The 25,821-nt window shown below is 42.0% G+C and overlaps 1 protein-coding gene across 10 annotated transcripts in view; it reads left to right on the top strand.

The window, feature by feature from the left end:
• TRERF1 (transcriptional regulating factor 1) overlaps positions 1–25,821 on the top strand; it is a 110,648-nt gene that overhangs the window by 17,080 nt on the left and 67,747 nt on the right. The window lies entirely within an intron of this gene.

Here is a 25,821-nt window from a genome sequence, read left to right as displayed (position 1 = left end):
TTCCAGTTCTAATCCTTTAAGTCACGAGAAATGAAAAACCAGACAAAGAACATACGCGATTTATTTTAGGCATTGTAAAATGCAAATCAGTGTGTGCATGATTTAATAGTTGAAAATTCACTTGCATGGAATATGTTTATTGTATGACTAAAATTAGTTTAAAACTAAAGCTCCAAGACTCTCATGCTTAATTGTTCGTGAGCAAGAATATGTAAAAAGTCAAGGACTATTCTCATTCTCTCTCTCTCTCTCTCTCCCTCTCTCTCTCTCTCTCTCTCTCTCCCTCTCTCTCTCTCTCTCTCTCTCTCTCTCTCTCTCTCTCTCTCTCACACACACATACACACACACACACACACACACACACGCACACACACCTATTTTGAGGCTCTTGGAACCTCTTCTGATCATGATTATTGGAAACTGCTACTTAGAGATTCCAAACATATGTAAAGGGTAGTGTAAACCTTAAAATAGGCATTTTTAAATTTAAAAAACTTGCCCTTTCTGTCCCTCAGGCCTTCCCCTCCATCTTAAATGCAGTCCTTGGCCATGAAAAGATTGCTCATGCTTGATACAAATTATAAAAGGTCTGACTTTTCTTGGCCATTTCTAAATTCAGACATTTGGTATCTGAGACAATGGTTGAGAGAACAGTGGTTGGTAGCCCTGTTGAAACTGCATTCTGGATGAGATTGAAGCCAGCAAAGGATGCCTCGGAGAGCTTCATTTGAATTACCTAACAGTAACTCTCTTAATTCAAGAAGAAAGGGATATAAGGCTATACCGTATTTTGTACAGGTAGTTTTTGACTTACAACAGTTTGTTTAGTTACCATTTGACGGCACTGAAAAAAGTGACTTATGACCGTTGTTGCAGCAACCCCACAGTCACATGATCAAAATTCGGGTGGCATGAATGTATTTATGATGGTTGCAGTGTCCCAGGGTCATGTAATCACCTTCTGGCAAGCAAAGTCAATGGGGAAGCCAGATTCACTTAATGACTGTGTTAATAACTTAATGGGAATGATTCACTTAACAACTGTGGCAATAAAGGTCATAAAATGGAGCAGAATTCACTTAACAAATGTCTCATTTAGCAACAGAAATTTTGGGCTCAGTTGTGGTCATAAGTTGAGGACTACCTGTATATCTTTGATGTGCCATGGAGGATATATTTAATGAATAATTACCAAACAGTTACTCCAAAGTGAATGTATAATTAATGGGAGGGTGAATAAGCAGGCCTCATCAGTGGCTACTTCAGCCATCTGATATTGCTTTTTTATGCTTTGAGATCTGTGATGTTTATAATGTAAAAAAACCTGCAATGTGGGTTCCTGGTAAATTTTGGCAGGAAAGTAAAAAAAAATGTGTTACATTTATGATAGATTTAATCTAATTTTAAAAGTTGAAAAAAAAGCTCTGAGATGGGAGAAAAATTAGTCGAAAAATTACCATTTCCAATAAGAGCATTATATCATCGTTCCCCAAATAATAAATACAATCCGTTCCTTTCTCTTGTTTTTCCTATGCATATTTCAAAAGGAATTGTCATGTTTATGTGCCCTTTTCAATCTGTACTGTGCACAGGCATAAGCGTGCGTCAAAGAATGCATATGTGAAATGTTGCACAGCCTTTTAGTACAATACAGGGGAATGCCAAACAGAAAATACGCATCATATTTTTCTGATTAGTTAGGATAAAATTTCAGTTATAGTTTCTTCTACATTGTTGAAATAAAAATGCACAAGTTTGGAGTTAAGCACATTATTTTGTCTGAATGAATTATGATATGCTTTTTATCTGAGTTGCTGGCACATCATTCTGAATGCTGTAAATTGCTCATCATTTACTGTAAATCTTTACGATGCTTGGCAGACATATGGCTCAATCAAACTATATGGTTATGCATTCTGGGAAGCAATTTATTGTAACTTTTTCTACAGTGACTCAAAATTGGAAGTATGGTGAGACCATACAGACTTCTGAGGATGAAAAAAGATGAAAACATGCAGCTGTCTTGTGATGTGGCTATTTATTGTAACTTATGATGATCCAGTGAAATTATTATTGGGTTTGGTTGCACTTTATTAAAAATTGAAGAGAGAGAAGAGAATATATGGCTATTCTGTTTCCAATATCTCCTATAAATGGGAGAATAGAGCCAAGATGTTGACAGGTGAACAGCTCTGAATTTAGACTTATAAGTGTCTCTTTTCCTTTTTATTTGGTTTTGAAAGTATTAATTAACAGCCGCCCGAATTATGTTTGATTTTTTAAATATATTAAATATCTGTCCTAAATGTATTTATTTTGAAAACAGCATACAACGTTTTACAAATGTTTACTCTGTCTCTCTTAAAAAAACTTGTTTTAATATAGAACTCACCAATGAGACAGAGATGGAAAATAATTCTGCCCTTTTTGAAGGAAAAATTACACAGGTGCTATACTGGTGGAAACTTTTGTTGATGAACCTTTGTTGAAGAATGCAGACAACTGGCTTAATACGTAGCTCTATAGTGCATGTGCAAGAAATTGGCTGGCAAACTGTTGGCATGGCATAATGGTGTTAGAATGCCGATTGGTGACATATGTACTAACGTGAAACCCCTGACTAATAATAGAAGAGATTATTGAACATCTCTATGTTTGAATGATGAGGTTTGGGGGTTTTCTTTAAAGAAAGAAAATAAGATGCAACTGTAAAAGGAAGACCTATAAGTGTGTTTATTAGATTTAGTTTGTAATATAAATCTTGTTATTTCTGATAACCCTTAATTGACTTTGATTAGAATAAAATGATGATGCTGTTTATAGAGATTGGAGTATGAGATGAAGATACCGTTTCTGTACTTTAAGAGATGGTGATAAGTTGTTAAAGTTATCTGAACTTGCTGGGGAAAAGGGGGAGGCTGTTTCTTTTTCATTTTTCATTTTTCCATATTTTTATCTTTTGCAGTTTGTATTTTATCTAAATAATCTTCTCATTAATAAAATTAGTTAAAAAATATATGTCAGTGAAACAATAGTGGGAGAAAAGCATGTCCGAAATTAAGAACTGTTAAAAAACAGAGGCATATAGTGTATGCCACCTTTCGGTGTATGATAGAGAAAGAGGAGATTAAAAAATAACCAGTAATAAAATTTGGTGTTAGTAGATTAAATTGAGTGGTAGGAGCTAAAGGATAGACAAAATAAAGTTCTTTGTTGGTGAATTGTGATGACTGTCATCCTAGTTCAATTTAAAGGGATTTGAATAATAGCACGCTGATGGATGGATGGATTCATTCATTCATTCATTCATTCATTATGGGCCATCAAGTTGTTTTAAACTCCTAACAACCAGAGAAATAGTTTGTCTCCATGATGGTCTTTCAGGTCTTCCAGTAGAGCACTCATTGCCACTGTAACGTGAGTCCATCTACCTTGCTGCTGGTTGTCTCTTCTACTGTTTCCATCTACCTTGCCTAGCATTACAGCCTTCTCCAGACAGCCAGGCACAAATGTGAACAAAGTGAGAAGTTGGGGTGGTTTGTTCGATGATCTATTTGTCTGTTCACGGTATTTTCAGAAGTCTTCTCCAACACCAAATTTCAAGTGTCAATACTCTGTGATGGCTATAAATTGTGTCCAATGTTGAATGCATATTCATCACTGAGTGATTATTATTATCCTTATTTATTTGTGGGTTTCCGTGTAGTATATCCAGGAGTGGGATTCTACCGGTTCGGACTGGTTTGGGTGAACCTGTAGCTCCGAAGATCAGCTGGGAGGGAACCAAATCACTCCCAAGAGGAAGTGGGTCCATCTAAACTCTGCACATGCGCGCAGCGAGACAGTTGTTAAACTGGTAGAATCCCACCCCTGAGTACATCTAGTTGCCTACTGAATGAAGCAGAGTGCTGGATTAGACAGGTCTTTGATCTGATCATAGAAGGTTTTTCTCCTGTTACCGAGAAAGAAGGCAATTAAATTGGAAGATATAACATACAATATACAGATTATATATTGTTTTCTTGAATCTTGATACTTATGTGACTGCTTGGGAAAAAAGACAAGTCTGTGATAAATGACAAAGAGGATTTTGTTGTTGCTGTTCTGGGTAGAATTTTAAAGCATAACATCATGATTTGAGAAAGAGTGTTAATTTTGGTAAACTTCGTTGTTTATTATAATTTAAGTGATCTGGATAAATAACAATGCTGCATAAACAGATAATGTATGGCTTTTTCCCCCATTAGTGGTAGAGGTGTAGTATTTAGGAATAATGTTAGAAAAAAATAAGTGAAGCTAGAAATATAACCAAATGACATAAATTTAGGGTTAAAACTAGGTATTTCACATGTATGTCTGATTATGCACAGAATCCTTTCATATTATTACAGGGGTGTCAAATTGGTAGTCCATGGGCTGAATGCGTTATGTACAGGCCAGGCCCACCCCAGTTCCGTGAAGGGGAAAAATGTCACAACACGTCATGTGACGGCAACCTGACGCCACGAGTTTGACACTCGTGTATTATTACTTCTTTCACCAACTTTTTTCTAGGTCAGTAACTAACATCAGATACAATTAACAGTCAAGGAAATGGATTTATGCTGCTATTTCTTGTGCTATTGTAGTATCAACTTGATCTGAAGTATTAACTCAATCGGAAGAGTATGAATAGTAGTAATGCTATTTTGGGAAATATATTTTCAACTATTTTTACATCATCAAGTTCTCTATTAAGCGTGGAGGAACTGACATCCTCCTCTCTGAAGTGGGTGAGCCATTTTGTCTTCCACCTCACGAGGGCATAAAATGGATTGAAAGTGTATAGATACAATTACATACTTAGTGTTTATTTAATTTTTTTTTAAAAATACTATAAACCTCAAAGATGCAATAATGAGAATGGGAAGACATGTAGGTATGGGTAATGCATAAAGATATTAAAACTAGGAAAATTAATGGTAATAAGAGTGAGTGTGGTTTCAACCTTGCCTACAATTACCTTAATTGTATCAAGAACTTAAAATTATCTTTTACTATCAATTCTGAAATGTTGTTTTGGTCTACATCGTCTTTGTATCTTTTGGAACAATGCAGACACCAGAAAGGCTCACAGTTACTCACCAGCCTGGTAATTTAGTTTCTCTATGACTGGATGAGAACCAGAGACCTCAGTTTATTTAATCATGTCTGGTTTCAGTGACATTTGGCATCTTTAAGAAACTTTATTTTATGTACATGTAATCCAGGTGTGTGGTCTTTGTATGCATATTGACCTCAGGCCTAGGGAACATAGGAAACTAGAATGCCAGCACTGCGTAAGTGGACCACAAGCAGTTTGCATAATTCCTAGGAATTGCACTTTGTCAGGGTTTTTTTTTAATGTATAGAGAACAAGAATTCATGGCAAGTAACATTTACAAAGTACATTGAACTGCATTAGTTACTATGCTTATTTTTTAAAAAAAGATTTCGGGAATGATGCTGCTCGTTGCTTAGTATTTTACTTGGCAGAACAGGAGCTTTTTTAAATTTAATACATGTTTGTTTTTTTTAAAAAAATTAAAGGTCAGTTTTGGGTAAGAAGCTCAATAAATGCCAAAGAAAGGAGTCCTGGGAGGTGAATAAGGTGCCATGTTCCCTGTTCAAGTTGCTTAGCATCACATATAAAGCAGTGTTTAAATCAATTGTGATGCCAGCCGTGAATTTCCTAGTTAACTTTAGACAAACTAGACTGTATAATTGTATGCACACATTAACTGTCTGGTGATGTAGCGGTTAAGGGGCTAGAAAAGAAATGGGAAGATGCAAGTCCTATTCCACTCTCAGCTATGGAATCTCACTTTAAGTCAACCATTCTCTCTTGGACTAATCTACCTCCAAGGGTTATTGGTGTGTGTGCGTAAGAGGAGCAATGTGTATGCTTATGCACAAAAAAACAATATATAAATGAAATGAAATACAATAAAAAAGAAATGAATCTAAATTAGCAATTTAACCTATATTTTAAAATGTTTACAATGAAACCAAACTTCTGTAGATAACAGATTTAAAATGACAATCATGTTCTATTGCAGGGGTCCCCAACCTTGGCAACGTTGGCTGAGGAACTCTGGCAGTTGAAGTCCACAAGTCTTAAAGTTGCCAAGGTTGGAGACCCCCTTCAGAATGTTGGCCTTCTGAAAAGTTAGCCTCTACTAACAGTGCAACCCTTATATACTAGCTGTACCTGGCCACACGTTGCTGTGGCCCAGTCTGGTGAAATGGAAAAGAAAGAAAAGAGAAAGTGCAAGTCCCTGGCAGAGGCGGCCCCTGCATGGAAGTGAGCCATGGTGGCCCCTGCAAGAGCCGCCACGGAGGACGCTCCCACAGGCCCCGGCCTGGCCGAGCTGAAGAGGAGAGGAGGAGGAGGCAGCTGCCGCCCCCGACCCGGCTTCCCTCAGCGATGGCAGCGAGGGGAGGTAGCTGGCGTCCCCTGAGGAGGAGGAGGAAGGAGCCACCCCTGGTGACGCGGACGCGAGGCAGCCCCCGCTGGCTGCGGCCCCAGCGGCTGCCCCAGCCCCGCTACGCCTCAGGCTGACACCACCACCGCCCGGTCAGAGCCGCCTTGGCGAGGCCGTAGCTGGCTCCCTATGGGGGGGAGGTGGAGAGCACGTGCAGCCGGCCCAGCTGAGGAGACGCTCTGCCTCTACCTCCTCTGGAGCTCCACTGGGCTGGGTGGGGGGAGGCCGGCTTAAGGGTGGGAGGAGGAGGCCGAGGGATGGGGCAGGCACTGCCACGCTGCTGACAGCAAAGGCCTGGCGGGAGGGGAGAGAGAGGGGAGGGGGAGGCCAAAAGGCTTTGGCTCCCCTTGGTGGAAATGGCGAAGCTCGTCGGAGGAGGAGCGGAAAGGGGAAAGGGTGCAGCTGCAGCCCAGCCACAGATATAAAGGGACCGCTGGGTCGAAGCTGGAGAGAGGCCGAACTGTACTATACTCAAGAAATGAACACTATGGTATAGCACAGTGATGGCAAACCTTTTTTTGGCTCGTGTGCCATAAGTGGGGGGAGCGCAGGGGGTAGTGTTGGGTGTGCCACACCCATAATGCAATGCGCGACCCCCCCCAGTGCGCATGCACACACTATAGGCACTCCCCCCATTTGTTGCATGCTTTTTTTGCCCTCCCCAGGCTCCAGAGGCTTTATAGGAGCCTGGGGAGGGTGAAAACAGGTTCCCCTGCCTCCCCGGAAGCCCTCCGGAGGCTTCAGGGACCTTCAGGATGCTTCCCTGAAGCCTCCGGAGCAGTCAGAATGAACCTCTGAGCAAACCGGAGGTGACTTCCGGTTTGCTCGGAGGGTCGTTTTGAGCACTCCGAAGGATTGAGGGATCTTCAGGATGCTTCCCTGAAGCCTCCGGAGCAGTCAAAACGACCCTCCGAGCAAACCAGAAATTTGTTCCTGAAGTTCCGGTTTGCCTGTAGTGCCGATTTTTTGCGCTCCGGAGGCTTTAGGGAAGCTCAGGAAGCCTCCGGAGGGCCTCAGGGGGGGCGGGGGGGCTCTTTTCGCCCTCCCCAGGCTCCTATAAAGGCTCTGGAGCCTGGGGAGGGTAAAAAATGGTTTTCAAAAAGGGTGAACTCAGCTGGCCAGCACGCACATGCTGGTTTTCAAAAAAGCATGTTTTTACAAAAAAGCATGTTTTACCTGTCACAGGTGTGACATCTATATAATATATGTATGTAAAAACATGCGCGTAGTCGAATGCAAAGTTGTGTCAAAATTTCAAAGCAATCGGTGAAGAACTTTCGGAAATTTGAGATTCTGAATAAACAAACCTTACATTTTTATTTTATAGATTAAGAAAACTTTTTTGTAAATAAGAGTGAGGAAGAGTTCATAACATTTCCTGTTTAGTGGCCCACTAAGGGATCATATTACAGATAGTCCTCAACTTATGACAACAGTTCGCTGAGTAACCCTTCGAAGTTACAACGGCACTAAAAAAACTGACTTATGACCATTTTCCAACACTTATGATGGTTGCAGCATCCCCATGTCACATGATTTACATTCGGATGCTTGACAACTGGCTCACATTTATAATGATTGCAGTGTCCCAGTGATTTCATTTTGAGACCTTCTGACAAGCAAAGTCAATGGGGAAACCAGATGCACTTAACAACTGAGTTACTAATTTAACAATTACCCTGATTCACTTAACAACTGTGGCAAGAAGTCACAAAACAAATGTCTCACCAACATAAATTTGGGGCTCAATTGTGGTCGTAAGTTGAGGACTGCCTATACTTTGTGAAAGATCTGGAGAGAAAATGAGTTCTGTTTTAGCTTTTCTCCAATGTTGTACAAACCATATTAACAAAAATGCTTTATTTGCCCTTTGGCTTCTAGAATTGAGCCTTTCTGAAGCAGAAGTGAAATTGAAATGTATCCCTCTATCCCAGTCACAATAATGAGAAAAAGAAGGAAGAAAATGGATGGGATCTGGCAATTACAAAGCTGTATTTTAGAAGTTGGAAGACCTCAGTGGTTAATGTATAAAAATTACACTGTGAAAGCAATCACTGTCATCTAAAGATAGTAGAATAATTTTGGTTGGAAGATTATACAGTATTTCTGTAGATCAAATTATATGCATGATATTATGTAGCTTACTGAGTTCTGCTTCTTCACATGCATCCTCTAATATTGGAGGAAAGAATTGATTTTTGATTAATTGATTATATGCCATGAGTGAATGTCGACTCCTAGCAACCATAGATCAGTGGCTTTCAACCAGTCGTCTCAATTCACACATCTCACAGGCAGGATGTCCAGGTTTTAAAACCAGAAGTCCCGTAGTGTCATAGGTTGCTGGGACGTGGGAGAAGAAATGGAGACATTGGTGATGTCACTGAGGCAGGGTTTTGACTATGTAGCATTTCCTGGCATTTACTTTGGCTCACTGCTGCAGTGCACCTACAGACCTTTTGTAGCACACAAATATGATGTGATTCAATAGTTGAAAACGGCTGCAATGCCTGTAGATGGATGTCTCCAGAAAGTCCAGATGCCCCTTGTAAAAGCACCTTTGGGACAACCATGACCTGGTTGACTGGAAATCCCTAAAGACACTTGTATATGGAACCCAAAGGTGCTTTTTTCAAGAAGTTGAAGAAGCTTCTTGGATGAGAAGGGAAACATATTCAAAGAAAAAACAAAGACCAGTTGCCTCTCGAAAAAAGCACCTTTGGGACAAGCACGACCTGTATGACCGAGAATCTCCATAGACACCTGTAGATGGAATTTCTCCATGATAATCTGTCCCTACCTTGGTCTTCCAATAATGATTGGGAGGAAGACTAAGCTAAATATTCTGCTGCCATTTTTAAAAAGGTGTGTAGGGAGTTATTTTATATAACTAACTTTCAAAAGCAATAACAACTTTGTATGTGACTGTCAATCTTGTTAATTTACTTTTAATACTGCTCGTGCTTCTAAATGTTTCTTTTTATTTAGTTTTAAACCCTTCATTTATTATTCTTATAAATAGCTCAAGGCAGTCAATGTATCTAATACTCCTTCCTCTTCCTATTTTCCCTACAATAACAACCATGTGAATTGAGTTTGGCTGAGAGAAGAGTGACTGGCTTAAAGTGATCCAGCTGACTCTCTGCCTAAGGCAGGACTAGAACTCACAGTTTCCTGGTTTCTTGCTAGCCTAGTGCTTTAAGCAAGCAGTTGACCTAATATGCTCTTTCTCTAAGACTTTAAACATACATTACACATACTGATTGCGCATTATGTTCTTTCCATTTAGCTGGGTACTTTCTTTCAAGTTCTTTAGAAATGGTTGATCTCTGAGGTCTTCCGACTTTACAAATAAGATCTTTGTCAGAAAGTTCAGCTTATGGTGTGGCACGTTAATTGCCATGGGAAGAGTAGACATTAACTGAGGTAAAATCCGCAGGTTCTGACAGGTTCTGGAGAACCGGTAGCGGAAATTTTGAGTAGTTTGGAGAACCGGCAAATGCTACCTCTCGCTGGCTCCAGAGTAGGGTGGGAATGGACATTTTGCAGTATCTTTGCCCTGCCACACTAACCAAGCCATGCCCACCAAACAACATCCACAGAACTGGTAGTAAAAAAAATTGAATTTCACCACTGACATTAACTCCTCATGGGTTCTGAATGATCTGTACATTCTGCCAAAGTGTTTCATGAACAAGACAACTAATAGTGCAAGAAATAATGTAAAACACATAATTAAACATAATTAAAGCACACCTAAATATTGAAAAACATGAAGCACAATTGAATCATTTATAAGACATGGGAGAGGGGGAAGGGAGGAGGCAAAATAAGAGAGTCATGTTATGTTACTAATATCATATCAAATCAGAATAGATGAATTTCGATCTGCTAGTTGTCCCCTAAAATTGTTCCAGTTTTGATAACGGCAGTACCAAGCATAAAACCTATATTGGATTACAAATTGGATATGTGTTTTTATTCTCAGAAACGCCAAGGAAGAATAACAGATCCACTTAATTTCTTCTTTAGTCTTTCAGCTTTATTTTCTATAAAGTTATTTTCAGATGAGTAGATTTTCCTGTAAAGGAACTAGTCTATAAAAAGACTCCAAGTCCAAGCTCAGTTAATCACTCTAAATGCTAACACAACCTGTCTACTTTCAAATGGAGTCCATAGAGAGGCCAGCTACCAAGAATCATGAAAATGTGGAAGATTCCACCATAGATGATTATTTCCCAAAGACAGTTGAATGAATGAAGATATGCCCTGGATTTTATGAGATTCTCAGAGGCAGGAGTCTCCTATTCCACTCCAACCCATCAGAGGATTTGCAGAAATTCACGCCTCCTTTCTGCCCTCCCTCAGGAAAAATATCAACAGAACCATACCTTATTAAACTGCAGGTGGTCCTTGACATACAACCATTCATTCAGCAACCATTCAAATGCATTGAAAAAGGTGATTTACAATTGGTCCTCAAACTTGCAACCCCATGGTCACATAATCAAAATGTGGGTAACTAGCATATATTTATGATGGTTTGCAGAATCCTGGGGTTATGTGATTTGCAATCTTGCAGTCAGTGGAGGAGTCAGATTCACTTAAGGACCATATGATTCATGTAACAACCACCTTGCTTAGCAGTGGAAATTCTGGTCCCAATTGTGTTTAGAAAATTCTGCAGGACTGCCTGTAGAATCAAGTTGGATGGCCTGGTTTTAGAACCAGCTCTGTTATTCATATATCATTCATGATACCGTAACTGCCAGTTGCAAATAGACTTATTACAAGCTATTTCAGAAGGAAAATCAGTTTCTGCAAATAGAACGTATTTCTTACACTCGGCCTAACAGAAAGCTGTATATTGAGGATTAATATTTCAAGATTATAAATTGAAAGTCGAATTAAGGATGCTGAGTCAGCATGTGATTTGGTTTAAAAATGCATGGAGAGAGAAAGTGCGTCTGTTGCCATTATGAATGAAAACACACTATTTCAGGGCTTCTGATGAAGGCTTAGCTAGCATGGAGAAAGGTCAAAATATGGCTTTATTTCTTAACCAGAAATTGTATTGTTGAAAATAATGCTTATGAAGGCAGTAAAAGGTTCTTTTCCCCCCTCCAAGCCACTCAAAGACTGAATTGCTAGAAAGTGTCTCCTTTTGTGAGATGTTTCTTAAAGTACAGGTAGTCCTCGACTTACAACAGTTCCTTTAGTGACTGTTCATAGTTACAACAGCACTGAAAAAAGTGACTTATGACCGTTTTTCATAGTTACGACCTTTGCAGCATCCCCACGATTGTGATCAAAATTCAGATGCTTGGCAGCTGGTTCATATTTATGACCGTTGCTGTGTCCCAAAGTCAAGTGATCACCTTTTGTGACCTTCTGATGAGCAAAGTCAATGGGAATTCAGGTTCACTTAACAACCGGTTACTAACTTAGCAACTGCAGTGATTCACTTAGGCAAAAATGATTGTAAAATGGGAAAAATTCACTTCATAAATTTTGAGCTCAATTGTGGTCATAAGTCGAGGACTACCTGTAATGAACCTTAATAAATAGTCAGTGGCCGTTTTTTCAATGGGTAAATTGCAGATTTTGTCTTCCCTTCTGCATTATCCTGATATGTAACCTCCTTTTCCTCCTTTCTGTAGGTCATTCATTTACATATGTAAACATCATTTATTCTTGTTGCTTTTTCAAAACCTCAGCTGGCTATTGGATCACATGTTTTATGATTAATTTGATGATACTTCTGGTCTAGTTTTCGTGAAGTGTTGCATTTTGAATGGTTCAACTGCTGTAATGCGTAGTATGTGGTATGTAGTATAATAGTCAAGCGCCATAATTCCTGTACCATCTAATTCAATAGTTTTCAATATTCAGATATGAATGCAGCTGAATGTTTTAAAAGACATTTAATAATAAATACATATTTTTTGTTTAGCAATAGGCTAAATATTAGAGCACTTGATAATTTTTAATTTTACAAATCAAAGCACATACAATTATGGAGCATTGTTTTAGTGCCATAGGTATCCCTGTACTTAAAAAAAAAATTAAAAAAGAAAATTGATACTTTTACACACAAGGATGATTAGGGGAAAAATAAAAAATATATACGGAAATATATACATAAGTGGAAAAGGAATTATCAAGATTATATAGTTCATGTTCAATATGTATGTTGGATGGAAAACATATTGTTAGACAGTGGTGGGTTCCGGATCCCGTTTTAACAAGTACGGTTGCAAGGGGGCCCGGCGTCCTCCACATGAATGCGTGCAGCGCACACGCGCACACTCGTAGTGTGCGCATGTGTCTTACCCTCCAGCAACGCCTCTGCAAGCCTCCACAACACTCCAGCTGCTCAGCGGAGTGTTGCACAGGCACTATATGCACCATGCGTGTGCGCAGAAGCTCCAAAGACTTTAAAGACAAGTAAGGACGACGGGCGGGCAGATGGGCCCTCCGGAGTACTGTACCGGAACGGTACCCAGTGCTCCCGGCAGGCACCGGTACGCCTGTACCAGGGCATACCGCCTGCAACCCACCACTGATGTTAGAGGACATTTCCTTTCATGCACCCCATAAACAAGGATCAGCATTTCATGAGAATAGACATTGAAGCTATTTCTATAACTTTAACCTTGGTGGGACAGTCTAACAATAACACCAATAGGAAATGGCTTTTTCCTAGGAGATGACTTGATCTTTAATAATTCTGAATTTTATAAGATAACCATCTGGAGTTTCACCACCGAAAGAGAAATAGCTTCTTTTTCTTCAGACAGTGCTTGATGGATGTCATGCAATGATCAGGTTCTTCCTGATTTGATCTGTATCCTAGTCCATGATTAGGATCCTCTGTTATGATGAAAAGCATTTGAAGTATTTTTCTTTTTTATGGTTTAAAAAAAAGGATTATTCAACCGGCTTTGAGTCTTCCTATTTTTTTGTTATTAAAAACTCACATATTTCTAAATAAACAGACAGATGGAAAGCAGGCTTTAAGTCTGATGCCTATTTCTGACTCTCTTTTTTTAAAAGAAGGAACAGATAAATTTATAGCTTATTAAATTATTTGACAGCAGCAATGGGTAAAATGAGATTAATGCTGCAAGAATATACATTACAATATCCTGATTTAGAACTTGGCATATCAGTTACATAGCACAAATGAGAAGGATGGATTTTTGTTAATTCAAAAAAGATAGAAATGTTTCATCCTATTTATTTTGAAACCATTAATTTATATATGTATTATATAAAGGTATGTTCAAGCCTATTTCCCAGGTTAAAGCAACTTCCATTCATTTATGCAGTATGCTTTTGTTTTCTTTTATCCTGCTTCAAAGGCAAATAACAGTTGCATGTGACATGACAAATAATATCTTGTGCAGCAACAATTTACATATAATTCACACAAGGCAATTCCAGCCTGTGGCCAGATTGTCAGTGTGCCTAATCTTCCCTAAATTCAATGCAAGATCTATCTGTAACAAATCCTCGACCATCTATGACTTGGTGATGAACAAACAGACAGACCTGAAAAAATTGATATGACACTAGAAAAATTATCTAGAATGTATGAAAGTACTTCAAATCTACAGTATGTTAGAAATATGAACAAGAAGGCAAAACATTTTTATGTCTCCTTCCTTATTGCATTTACAGGAACATCGCTTAGGACAAATGATTTTCTTTTCAGGTGGAGCCCAGTGTTAAGAATTGCCGTCTGGCCATGATCACCATTTAACCCAGCACTTTAATGAAAAAAGTTGCTTGTATCCATTCCAATGTTGACTCCACCGTGCCAGGTTCCAAGGCATTGAGTGGGCTACTATCTTGCCATATTACAGTGATGGTGAACCTTCACGTGCCAAAAGCGGGTGGAGCGCAGGGGAATTATGCATGGGTGTGCCACACCCATAATGCAGTGTGCAACCCCAGCGTGCATGTGCGCATTGCCAGTGCTCCCACCCGTTTTTTGCATGCTTTTTTAGCCTTCCCCAGGCTCCAGAGGCTTTATAGGGGCCTGGGGAGGGCTAAAACAGCCTCCCCCGCCACCCAGAGGCCCTCTAGAGGCTTCAGAAGCTTCCCTGAGGCCTCCAGAGTGCATAAAACTGGCCCTACGGGGAAACCGGAAGTTCAGGAACAGACTTCCGATTTGCTCGTAGGGCCGGTTTTACCCTTCAGGGGCCTTCCATGAAGGCTCTGGAGAGCAAAAAATGACCCTACAAGCAAATCAGAAGTCACTTCTGGTTTGTTCGTAGAGTCGTTTTTAGTCCTCCGGAGCTGACGAAAAATGGCCCTACGGACAAACCTGAAGTGACTTCTGGTTTGCTCGAAGGGTCATTTTTTGCCCTCCAGAGCCTTCAGGGAAGCTCCTGAAGCCTCCAGAGGGCCTCCGGGGGGCGTCCCCTGCCCTCCCCAGGCTGCTATAAAGCCTCTGGAGCCTGGGGAGGGCAAAAAATGGCCTCAAAAAAAGGCTGAAGTCAGCTAGCCAGCGCACACATGCGTGCTGGCCAGCTGACAGGGCAATGCCTTGCATGTCCTGACAAATGGCTCTGTGTGCCACCTGTGACACACGTGCCATTGATTTGGCCATCCCAGCCATATTACCTGGACCTGTTGGACTATAACCTGACTGAAATGTATAGGATGATTCACCTTTGGGATTGGGCATTGATGTGGAAGACCAATGCAGTGAATGTGTGCCTATCCTGTGCCTCTAAGACTATATAGCAGTGATGGCTAACCTTTTTGTCATTGTGTGCCAAAAGCACCCTCATGCGCATGCGACAGTGCATATGTGCCCCGCATCCATAATACAATGCACGTGTGACACTCCCCATGCTCCACCCCCTAGTGCATGCATGCTCAATCCCCTGTGCTCTCCTTGCCCCCGTGCATGCGTGCACAACACTCCCATGCTCCCTCCACTCCCCATGCATGCGCACACGAACTCCCCCCCAGTGCCCCATTTTGGGACTAGTAGACCTCCCTGCAACCCCCTTGGACCAAAAACGGGCTGCAAGAGGCACGCACGGTGGAGCTGAGCTGAGCTGATGGCTCACAGGCCTGCAGATAGGGCTCTGTGTTGCCACCTGTGGCACTATATAGCTTTTGGTATCATTGGCCATGATATCCTACTAGACTTTATGCAGAGATTGAAAGGATTGTGCTATAGTGGTTTGTCTCCTTTCTCAGTCCTTTATGGCGTGTTGTAGGGTCAGTTTTCTCCCTTGCATTTTTTAATATCTACATGAAGCCATTGAAGTAGGACAGTGATGGCGAACCTATTTTTGGCTCGCGTGCCACAAGTGGGGGGAGCGCAGGGGGGTCGAGTGCGGGTGTGCCGCACCCATAATGCAATGCGCGACCTCCCCAGTGCGCATGCGCGCACAACCCATGACCCCCCCCCCATTTTTACATTTTTTTTGCCCTCCCCAGGCTCCAGGGGCTTTATAGGAGCCTGGGGAGGGCGAAAAGAGCCTCCCCCGACCCCCCCCAGAGGCTTCAGGGACTGTCCGGAGGCTTCCCTGAGGCCTTCGGAGCACTTAAAACCACCCTCCGAGGAAACCGGAAGTGACTTCCGGGTTGCTCGGAGGGTCATTTTAAGCGCTCCGAAGGCATCAGGGAAGCCTCAGACGGTCCCTGAAGCCTTCGGAACGCTTAAAACCACCCTCCGAGCAAACCGGAAGTGGTTCGCCATCACGGAAGTAGGACATTTGACATTTAGAGTTTCAGTATTATGAGAATGTTTTACAACATTATCTTGAGCCAGGTTGGAAGTGCCGCTGAAGTCCTGTTCTGTGTAGAGGCTGTGAAGGTCTGGATAACATGGAACAAACTAAAGTTGAACCCAAACAAGGCAGAACCATAGTTTCTCCAGCAAGGTTCTGTTTCCTCTAGTACAATCTGTTGAGGACGAGAGATTACCTCTGAAGGAACAAATGCATGAGTTGGAATCATGACTCCTGCTTGAATAGCAGATGTAGGTTGCAACCAGGGTGCTTTGCCTTCTTTGGCTGAAATTGCAGATGCAGATACATGGGCGATACATGGGAAGACTTTGCTACCATGGTTAATTTTCTTTATCACTACCAGTTTGGACAGTTGTAGCATGTTCTACTTGGGGCTGCATTAAGAACACTAGGAAATTATATACAGCGTAAAACAGTTATCTGTAATAACTGTTGGAGGTAGATTTCGCCTATGCTGTAACCTCTATTGTATTGGCTATTGATAAGCTTCCAAGTGCAATTTAAAGACCTCCTTTCAATGTATAAAGCCTTCTATGGCTTGACACTAAGTTGTCTTCAGGACTCCTTTCTGCGGCTATAATTGGTTTGACCTGTGTGGTCTTTTCCTGGGTAAAAAGTTCAGATCTGTTATAATAATTTCCTGATTGAAATTAGAATTTCTTCCTGTCTTCTACAAGCCGTGAAAAACAGATCTGCCAGAGCATTTATTATTACAGATGATATTGTTTTATTGTTATTTTCTAAGTTTTATTTCTAAATTTTCCATTTTTACTGTGGAAATTTTAGCTGCGTATGTCTGTATTTGAACTTCCGAAAGTCTTTACCAAAAAGAGGAGACGGTCAACATTTTCCAAAGCACCAGAAGGCAGGACAAGAAACAATAGATAGAAACTAATCAAGGACAGAAGCAACCTGGAATTAAGGAGAAACTTCCAAACAGTGAGGACAGTTAACCAGTGCAACAGCTTGCCTTCAGAAGTTGTGGGTGCTTCATCACTGGAGGTTTTTAAGAAAAGACTGGACAGTCATCTATCTGAAATAGTATATGGTCTCCTGCTTGAGCAGAGGGTTGGACTGGAAGACCTCCAAGGTTCCTCCAGATCTATTTTGATTGATTGATTGATTGATTGCAGTGGGATATCAATGTAATAGATAAGGGAGCAAAATCTACAAAATATATGCTTCACAGAGACTCCCTATAACTTAGTTCTGCTAAATTTTCATACTGTCATAGGTCACTTGTATTTTGACATACTGTATTTTTTGGATTATAAGATGCACCTTTTTCCCCAAAAAAAGAGGGTGGAAGTTTGGGTGCGTCTTATACACCGAATGTAGCCCCATCCACACACACCAGATGCCAAAAATGCGAGGCATGGAGAAAGTGATGGTCTGCGGCAGTCCCTGCAGCCTGGAACAGGTGGTTGGGGGTATCCACCCGCCAATCAGCTGTGCTGAATCAGGCTGCAATAACTGCTGGTCAGAGTTGACAGCAGCAATCACATTCAGAAAGCACAGTAACTGATTCAGCAGGATTCAAAATAATAATAATATACAATACATTAGCAAAAGCAGGTTTTCCAAGGTAGCAGTAAACACAAGCAAAACAAATGCAGTTTCACTTTCAGTTCTCAGCTAAGCCAGGCTCCTTCCTATCCTTGTTGCTCACACAGATATTTCAGAGTCCAAATAGCCCTCATTGGCTGATTTAATTGCTATGTCTATTCATTGGCTGACCTTGTTACCATGTGTCAGCTGAATACCATGGATGCTGGTAGGCAGAGGCAGAATTTTTTTCTTATTTTCCTCCTCAAAAACTAAGGTGCGTCTTATACTCTGAAAAATACGGCATACAATTAGCACACCAAAATACTTTGAATCTTCTTTTCCTCCAGTCTCAAAATTCACTGAATATGCAAGGGAACATCTTGAACCAGTGGTTACTCATCCTATAGCTTACTTTTAGCACATGAGGTTTCGCCCTCATCCTTTCTCGCCTGTAACACTCTCTACATGGGGCTGCCCTTGAAGAGCACCTGGAGGCTTCAGCTGGTCCAGAATGCGGCCGCGCGGGTTGTCATGGGGTACCTAGGTGCTCCCATGTTACACCCCTTTTAGGCGGCCTGCACTGGTTGCCGGTTGTTTTCTGGGTGCGAATCAAGGTGTTAATTATGATCTTTGAAGCGCTCCATGGCTTAGGCCCAGGGTACTTGCGAGACCACCTACTGCCACCGGTAGCCTCCCATTGTCCAGTACAATCCCACAGAGTTGGCCTACTCGGTGCCATCGGCCAAGCAGTGTCGGCTGGCGACCCCCGGGGGAGAGCCTTCTCTGTGGGCGCCTTTCCTTTGGAATGAGCTGTCCCCGGAGCTTTGCATAATTCCCGACCTCCGGTCTTTCCGGCAGGCCCTAAAAGGTTGGCTTTTCCAGCAAGCCAGCCTGGCCTGAATAAAATACATTATTAATTTTAATTGTTAGTTTTAATTTAATTTCTAAATCTCATTATAAATGTCGGTTTTTTTTGGATATTCTATTTAATCTTTCTTTTAACTTTTGTAATATGTGTTTTTCTGTTGTACGCCGCCCTCAGTTCTTTGGGAGAAGTGGCCTATAAGTCCAATAAACCTAAACCTAAACCATAACTAGAGCTTACCTGGTGAGTCACCTCACACCTCCATCCAATATCACGGCGCATTCCACACGCAGCGCGGCTACATCAGTGTGGATAAGGCAGGCCTCAGTGGAAGAGATCTGCAAGGCGGCCACCTGGGCGACCCCCAATTCCTTTATCTGCCATTATTAGATGGACAGATACACGTCGGTGGATGCGGCATTCGGATGGCGGGTGCTTCAACAGGTTCTTCCCTCTTCAAGCTCCTAGCCCAGTCTCATTCCCACCCGGGGACACGCCCAGCTTTGGTACATCCCATGCATGACCGCTGTCTCCACCAATGTTGGAGAATGGGGTGTTGGTTCTTACCTGATACGCCCCTTCTCGAGGCAGGTGGAGACAGCGGTCATCCCCACCATTTGGTTCCTGGCCTAGTTCGCTGAAGGAGTTCTGGAGCTAGGCTAGCGTTTCGGAGGATTGAAAGCAGTTGACTAACGCACAGCAGTCTACTTATCTCCTCCGTCACAAAGTGGGAGGACACTCCTCTGAGGCGATGACATTTATTTATTTTTTATTTTATTTCTTAGATTTTTAGACCGCCCCTCTCCCAAAAAGGGACTCGCTTTAGTAGACTGACTTCTATTAGTTACTGACTGAGTTAATCATGCATGACCGCTGTATCCACCTGCCTCGAGAAGGGGCGTATCAGGTAAGAACCAACGCCCCATTCTTTTCATAGACTGGGTAGTGTTATCACAGTGGCAAGCTACACAAGGGAGAACAATTGTAAATAAATACACATTAAAGTACTGAAATCCTATGAAGATTCCCCAGCCATTTTGCAGTATTCTGTTGCATTTAAAAGCTCTTCTAAAATGTGACGGCTAAATGCTTGTGTCTTGATATCGAAACTGCCTTGATATCTTTGAGGAGTAAGGAGTTAAGCTCTAGAAAACAGATACTGGACATTCGAAAGGGGAGAGAGAATTATGGCTGGTTTGAACAGTGAATTAGGAAGTAAAACACAGCCCTGCTCTTGAGTTGGTCACAAGGTTTGAAGAAATGCAGCAATTCAGTGTAGGTCTTTAAATTTGGCAGTTTAAAATAAAGCAGCCTAGGGTTAAAATCAGCTTGGCTTTGCTGAAGACAGGTGACATGAAATGTGGACTGGATTGTGTATTCAATCACTAATATTGAAAGAAGAGGAAAATGATTATCTACCTTTCTATATAGACTTTTTTGGCATGCAGAGTTGTTATATGTCTATACATATAGGTAATTTTCAACTTATATTGGAATAGAACAGAACACTGATGGCGAACTTTTTTCTTATGGCATGCCTAAATTGTGCGCGTGTGTGCTATCTCATGCGCACCATGCCCACACTAATGTACTCCTCCCTGCCCACTGTGCATGTGCACACAACCCCTCCCCAGGCTCCAGAGGCTTTCCTGAAACCCGGAGAGGGCAAAAACGGCCACTTGGAAGGCCTCCGGAAGCCGGAAAGGATCGTTACCGAACTTCTAATTGGCCTGTTGGGGCCGTTTTTCAAAGCCTCTGGAGGCTGGCGGAGGGCAAAAAACAGCCCCAATGGGCCAACTAGAAGTTCAGAAACGATCCACCAACGGGTTCCAGAGGGCCTCCGGGCTGCTGGGGGAGGCTGTTTTTGCCCTCCCCAGGCTTTAGGAAAGCCTCCAGAGGCTGGGGAGGGTGAAAAACAGGCCCCACAGGCCAACTCAGTGCTGAAAAGGTTCTCCATCACTGGTTTAGTGGTTCTGATATCACATCTGCCAGCTCCTTCAGAATTCTGGGATGTAATCTGTCAGGTGATTTAAATTAGTCAAGAGTGGATAAGAGTTGTTTTACTAGTTTCTTGCCTATTTTAATGTATATACCTAATCTGTCTTTTATGGTACTGCTTTTAATGGGTTGGACTGTTTTTCCCCTCCTTTTATGTAAAAGACAGATGCAAATAATGAATTAAGCAGTTCTTTTCCCTGCTGCTCCCCACCTCCTTGCCATCTTCTTCTCATGGACCAATTGTTTCCTTGACTTTTTTCTTGTGTTTTACATGTTGAACAATATGGGATAATTTTCTCTACTTCTTAATTTTATTCAATTCATATTTAGCTTCTCACACATATTTCCTCTCAACCTCTGCATACACACACACACACACACACACACACACACACACACACACCATGACCATAACTCAATGTGCACTTTTTTTCTGCTTTCCCATGTCTTGGCTAGCAAAGCAAAATACAGCAATATATTTCCCAGCATACAAGCTCAGATGAGATTTATTGCAGCAACAATATAAGGCCTTTATGAAAAAAATATCAGCAGTTATTGTCTATTAAACATGAGCTCTCTTAATACAATCAGATTTCTTGCACCTCTCCCACCTAAAGAGTTAGAAGAAAAAATCATTTGGATGGAAAATAACAGTTACTTTCTGTTGTGGCCAGTACTGAGTTTAGATGGATTACATTGATAAACACTAATAAGTGTTAATGCTATTCCTTTGTATTGTCGTTTCACTTGGAATAATCTTGTATTGAAATTATTATGTATCTGAAGTGTTTTGAGTACTTCATATTCTTTTGGTGTGTATCTAAGAACATCTAACCCTTTGAAAATAAAGAATGGCATATACAGGAAATGTATCTGGGGGGACAGGTCACAAAATACAGTGCAGAAACGTACTAAAAACTGTAGAACTGATATGTAGAAACTCAGAATAAGCTGAAGTCCTTGAAGGATGCTAATAATATAAAAAAAGAACTTATTTAGATATGGTCAAAATAAAAAAATAAAAGTGAATGAAAAGAATCAGTAAGCCATATGCTCAATGAAGACAGTAACACATTAACAGATAACAAAAATAAAAGCTGCCTGGTTCCTATTTTGGTTCAGTCATCTACAACAGAAAGGATCTTGTGAAAGACATTTGTGAAAAACTAGAACATGATTGAAGTTTGAAATTGATAGAAATGTAATCAGAAAATGCCTCCTTATTTGAATGAGTTGAAATCTCCAGGACCCAATTAATTGTTTCCTAGGATATTAAATGATGGTCTGGCCATCATGCATTATCCTTGAGATCCATGAAGTCCCAATTGACTGGAAAGAAGCACATGTCCCCAAGTTCAAAAGCAGCAGAGGAAGAAGATGCAGCAAATTACAAACAACTGAGTTAGTCATAGATTCCTAAAAAGAATCTAAAACACATAGTAAAGTGATAAACCGCTGATGAAATTATCAGAAGATGGCACAGATTTGTCAAAAATAAAGCATGTCAAAGCAACCATACCTCATTTGTTTGATCAGGTGGAAATGCTGTAAACCTAATGTGTCTTGTTCAGTAAAGTGTTTGACAAGTACCCCATGTTGTTCTGATCAGCAAGCTACTTATCCATGAGTTGGATGACATGATAAAGTCATCAATTGGATCAGTATCATACTGAAAGAATGCTCATCAGTAAATTCTTATCAATTTGGACAGTATCATCAAATAAATTGCTACAATGATCAGCCTTGGGTATTCCGTTGTTCAATATTATGAATGATATAGATAGATAGGTTGAGAGAATACTTACCATACCATATGTTTGATTTATTTGTTACATTTATATCCCATCTTTCATTCGGGAGCAGATGTCAAGATGCATAGTTATTCTCCTTTATGTTTTTCTCCATAAGATCCTGTGAGGTAGATTGGATGGTGAGAAGAAATTATCACCTCTGTGGTCTCCCAGGGAGTTTCTGTGACTGAGGATGGACTTGAGCTTTGGTCTGTCTGGTACCAGTCCAACATTTGGAATAGCTAATACCATAGAAAATGGAAACACTATTAAAACAATATGGCATTCATAAACAATGCATACATTAAAACAATATAACGATAAATACAATTAAGTATAGGAAGTGGAGGGTTAGAATTATAAGAAAACCAAAATACCAGCAAAGCAAAGAAATCATTGCATAGTTTTCACCAGCTTGGAAAAGTGCAGCCATGATAGCTTGGATAAAAGGAGGAGAAAAAACCTGATTCTCCTGTGTGCTGCTTGGAGAGTCCAAGCATGTGTTAATAGGGATAAGAGAGATAGACTCAAGATCACGTGAAGTGTTAATACCACTTTATAATGCCTTGGTAAGGCCACGCTTGGAATACTGCATTCAGTTTTGATCGCCACGGTGTAGAAAGGATGTGAAGACTCTAGAAAGAATGCCGAGAAGAGCAACAAAGATGATTGGGGATGAGAGACTAAAACATATGAAGAATGGTTGCAGGAACTGGGTATGTCTAGTTTAATGAAAAGAAGGACTAGGGGAGACATAATAGCAGTGTTCCAATATCTCAGGGGTTGCCACAAAGAAGAGGGAGTCAAACTATTCTCCAAGACACCTGAGGGTAGAACAAGAAGCAATGGGGAGAAACTAATCAAGGAGAGAAGCAACTTAGAACTGAGGCGAAATTTCCTGACAGTTAGAACTATTAATCGGTGGAACAGCTTGCCTCCAGAAGTTGTGAATGCCCCAACACTGGAAGTCTTTAAGAAGATGTTGGATAGCCATCTGTCTGAAATGGTATAGGGTTTCCTGCCTAGGCAGGGGGTTGGACTAGAAGACCTCCAAAGTCCCTTCCAACTCTGCTATTGTATTAATTCTGTCTGACTGCCCTGGACTGAATTGAAAGATCTTTAGCCATGCCTCTGATGCTGGCATCCCAGATTTTTTCAATTCGGTCTAGCCCAGTGGACGTATTCTAACATGGTTCCTGAATTATCAATTACTTGGACTCTCCAAATCAGACTTTCTTAGTTTCCTTATTCCTACCTTTCCCTTGTACAGAGCAGTTTGCTAAGCGTTTTAAAACTTTTTTTCTCCTTTCCTCATCGACGATCGCTTAGCTGACGTGTCCTGGGTTCTGGCTACAGGCCACAGGAGCGGGTCAGAGTGCTGACACCCTCATGAATCACCCTTCCTTGAGTGCAGCGGTCAGTGGTGTGAGGACCCAGCTGCTTGCGTTATCGGCATCTCGCCGCAGCTTTCCCTGTGTTGCGGCGGCCATTTTCTGAGTTCCTTGAAGGCGGTGGCCATTTTAAATGGACTAGTTTTCCTGCCTTTCAGCGCGACAGCTATTTTTATTCAAATTAGAAGCGTGTGACATTGAGTGACCTTGCATTGTTGCAGCCGCTCGAATAGCATTGGCCCTAACAGATTGCTGCAGCCCTCTCCGTCCGGCCATCCAGCGGGTGATCTCCGTGATACTCAGTGAGCCTTCCCTTAATTGGTGTGGCAGTGGAGTTTGTGACCTTCCGGTGGCTATACTCCTCAGCGTGCCTCAGCTTGTAATCTGCAGTGCGCTGGGAGCCTTAAACTTGTGCCATATGGACGTTCTCTGCAGCTCTTATCAGTGCAGCTTCTCGCCAGGGTTTTTGCACCAGCCCCAATACAGCAGGTGGTGAGTCAAACGAATTTGCCTGTGCCAGGATAATAGACCAATCCTGCCATGGCAGTGGACTTCCTGATGAATCAGACCACCGGTTCCTTCTACCAGCAGGGGGTTTGCCAGACAGGCCAGTAAAGTGGCGTCAGAGACCCTCAGCAAGCATCATCAGGCAGGGGGCAAAAAGCAGGCCAAGGCCCAGAACAAGGTGGCCCTCAGGCATCAGAAGGTGCTTGAGAAGCAATTTGCGAAGGTTCAATGCACCTCAACAGCAGCCCGTCCAGAACCATCATCTTAGGCTCCACCCTTGAAACCCCCATAAGTGACAGTGAGGACAAGGGACAGGAGTTGTCACCTGATGTATCTCTAGTGTCAGTTGGTTCTCCCAGGCCATCCATGACGGACAACACAGATCTGTTTCATTGTCCGCTTGAGACTGAGGAGGAGCCGCCTTCAATCATGCCACTGGCTCCTCAGCAGCCCTTGACCCAGCCCTCTAAACGGGCCAGGCCTGCAGGACAGCATTGCAACTTGGCAACGAAACGTGTTGGCAGCCAACCCTTCGTCCAGCCCCTCCTGCAAAAAGTCCAAAATTTGTGGTAGGGAAACGGAAGTGAGATCTATCTGTTTTGTTATGCACCACTTTGCGAAGGCTGACCAGGTGGCCTTATAAATTCTGGTAGTTGATGGTCGATGCGCTTCCTGAATAGTTTGGATGACCTTAGTGGAGAGCCTGTCCCTCTTTAGGAGTTCCCTCTCAAGTGCCAGATGGCCAATTGTAGCCACTGGGGTTCTGAATGAGATAGGGCCCTCTGGCTGAGAGAGACCTCCTCTGGAGGGATTCTCCACGGTTAGGCAATGGATAGGCTCACGAGGTCGGCAAACCATACCCGTCTGGGCCAGAATGGTGCTACCAGAAGTACCTCGCCTCTTCTGAGAGGATCTTGCAGATCACGCTGGGAAAGAGTAGTAATGGCGGAAACGCCTAGAACAGGCCAGGTGGCCAGTGGCAAAGAAGGGACTCCTTCTGCTTTTGGGGATCTGAATCTGGAGAAGAAGTAAGGGAGATGTGTGTTCTCCGAGGTGGCGAATAGGTTGACTGATGGGTGGCCGAACCTCTGTGTGATCTTGAGTAAGAGGTCCGGGTGCAGGCGCCACTCCGAGTGATCGATCGTGGCCCTGCTCAGCCAGTACGCCTGGACATTGCTCATCCCGGAGATGTGCTCCGCTTGAAGAGATGACAGGTGTTTCTCTGGCCACTTCCCCAGGTGTTCCACCTCCACCATCAATGACTTGGATCGGGTGGCCACCTGGCGGATGACATGCGACTTGGTGGTCACATTGTCCGTGAGTAGCATTACATGGTGACCTTGAATGGTTGTCTGAAAATGTAGAAGAGCTAGTCTTGCCAATTTTAGCTCCAGCCAGTTTATGTTGTGCTTGCAATCGCTGGCAGACAATCTGCCTTGTGCA

This window comes from Natrix helvetica, assembly GCF_964273705.1.
Source record: "Natrix helvetica genome assembly, chromosome: 2".
In the NCBI taxonomy this organism is placed as follows: Eukaryota; Metazoa; Chordata; class Lepidosauria; order Squamata; family Natricidae; genus Natrix; species Natrix helvetica.
This window is presented reverse-complemented; position numbering and strand designations above follow the sequence as displayed.